Raw genomic sequence first — 2,952 nt, 5'->3', positions numbered from 1 at the left:
ATTAGCTATTGTTGGAATGAAATTGTACGATGAAATTCCTGAATCATAAAGGAGGAGACATAATTGAGTGATAAACATGGGAGGGGAGAATTAAGAGATAGTGGTTTATTTGGAGTGAAAGAGTTAATTAAGCAGATAATTAATCAATCATAGTTTTAAGGTATGTGGGTATCTAATAATCTAATTGTATTTTCAAATAATATATGGTATAAAATATTTAAAATGGTAATATATGTAATTGTTTGAAAGTAAAGATAATATTAGTATATATAGTAGTAATGTATGTCTAATAAGGTAGTTTATCCTTCTTAAAATCCCTTTTTTGTCAAAAAAATGAAAGGGAGCTTTATGTTGCCAATTAGTAAAAAGGGATGTCATGCTATGCCATTTTTTCAATATTTTTCTTATAAATGCAAGAAAAAAAAGGCCCAGCCCACTGACCCATTTTAAGGTAAATAGAACTCTTCCCTGTAAGTTCTGCATCTCTTTTTAGTTTGAGTATTTTGAAAAGATGAAAGCTAAAGGGTGTGTTTGGTACGAAGGAAAATATTTTATATTTTCCTGGAAAACAAGTAGATTTTTTACTTATTTTTTTATGTTTGGTTGGTGAGTAGAAAATATTTTTCAGAAAAGATTTTAGTGTTTTATTTATGAATGAAAAATGTTTTTGAGAAATATCTTTTATTTTTACTGAGTAGTAAATAATTTTTGAAATTGAAAATATTTTTTAAAAACAAACTTAAATTTTTTTTTGGGGGTGAGGGGTCGAGGATAGTGGTGAAAAAATAAAAAAAATTGAAGTTGAGAATATTTTTTAAAAACAAACTTAAATTTTTTTTTGGGGACCGGATGAAACAATAAAATTTTGAAGGTATAAAATAATTTTTAAAGGTCGAGGACCGGGTGAAAAAAATAAAATTTTGAAGTTGAAAATATTTTTTTAAAACAAACTTAAAGTTTTTTGGGGGTGGGGGGTTAAATGTTTTCTTAAAGTTTTGAAGGGAAGTCATTTTCCTTAAATTTGAGGAAAATGAGTTGATTTGGACAATATTTTCCAAAACATTTAACCCAACCAAACATGAGAAAATTGAAAAACATTTTTCGAAAAATGTTTTCCATTATACCAAACACACCCAAAAGGGATAGGCTTTAGACAATTCGATTGAACTCTTTCGCTGGTTACTACGTTCATGAAAGCAATTATGTAAATAATTATATTTTGATGTTTTAGTTATTATAATGTTCTGCAAGAAATAAAAAATGACTAATTTTGATGATTTAATTCTGCCAAATGTTATGGCAATGACTATTCTTTTATGGTGATTTTGAGTTATTAACGACAATAAATTACTTTAGTTTGTTGGTTAAGTAGTAATTGGATTCAACAATTGTGAAATGTCAATATCAATGTCTTCACATTTCAGCAACTTAGCGTTCCATAGTTCAGTATTTCTCATGTATTTTATTAATGAGTAAATAGATGAAAGGAAGAAGAAAAGAGTCAAAGAGATGCAGAACCCGTTTGGTTCCTTAAAATGGGTCAGTAGGTTGAGTCTTAATATTTGGGTGGTGGGTTTTTATATAGTAATTATTTTGAAATTAAATTTGTGGACCAATCAGAAAATGTCACGTGTCTCTTTTTAAAATAGTCAAAAACTTGACCTTAGTTCTATTAGTTTGAGGGGTAAGTTTGATCCAAAAAAATAAATATATTTGAACCCAAAGGTGGAAGGAGGGTATTTAACTATTTATGAACCATTTCTCAAAAAATGAGAGTATTTTTAGCCCTTTTCCGTTTATTATTTTTGTCTTATCACTAATTACTTTTGTTCTTTTTCATTGATTATTTTTATTTTCTCTTTTATTATTATTATTATTTTTTCATCTTATCCTTTATTAGAGATACCATTTGGTAATATTTTTATTATTTCTTTTCTTGGTTACTTTATCTTCTTTTTATTATTTTTCTCTCTTTCTGTATTTTTATCTTTTTAAAAAAAATGAAATAAATTACTTTTGTTCTTTTCTTATTTATTATTTTTATTTGTGCTTTCATTATTTTCTCATTTATTATTTTTATTCTTTTTTTCATATTATCTTTTATTAGAGATAATATTTGGTAACAATTTTATTATTTCTTTCTTTATGCTTTTTCATTTTGTTATTTATTAGAGACATCATTTGATAATATTTTTATTACTTATTTCTTTGTTCTTCTTTTTATTTTCTTTGTTCCTTTATTAGAGATACCAGTTGGTAATGTATATTCTTACAATATCATTTATCAATGAGTATAGGGTGTGAATAAGAAATCTTAATGATATCACAAAAATAAATATATACTCTTATAGTATCATTCATTAATGAGTAATTTCTAAACAAGAAACATTAATGATATCAATACAGTATATATTTACTAATTTAGTATCAGTTAAGCGAAATTGTCAGTCTTAATTATACCAATGCTATATATACTAAATCAATATATATATATATATATATATATATTGATTTAGTATGAGTTAAACGAAATTATCACTTGGGTCATCAGTAATTATTTAGGGGGACATCAATGTAAGGGGCATATATTTGTAATTAATTTATATTTATGGGGCATTTTCTTAGTCTCCCCAAAATTTTAAGTTATCATATTAACTATAGGTTTTCTCCGTGACAAATCAATATTTATTTTGAGTTTTGTTATTATAAAAAGCTAACAAACATGTAACCTTCATCTACTAAACTTAATAGTAGTTGAGCTACAAGTTAAAGGTGTTTTTGGATGAGGTCTACAACTTAGTTATACTGAGATATTGAGAGGTTTAGTTAAGCATACAATTAGATATTGGGTGAGTTTTTATTTTTCGGCACATGTTTTGTAATACTCTCCAAATTAAAATTAATTGTTAAACAACTAAATTTAATAATAAGGAAACATAAAAGATAACTTGT

The sequence above is a fragment of the Solanum tuberosum genome, unplaced genomic scaffold (assembly GCF_000226075.1).
Source record: "Solanum tuberosum cultivar DM 1-3 516 R44 unplaced genomic scaffold, SolTub_3.0 scf00224, whole genome shotgun sequence".
Lineage (NCBI taxonomy): Eukaryota > Viridiplantae > Streptophyta > Magnoliopsida > Solanales > Solanaceae > Solanum > Solanum tuberosum.
This window is presented reverse-complemented; position numbering follows the sequence as displayed.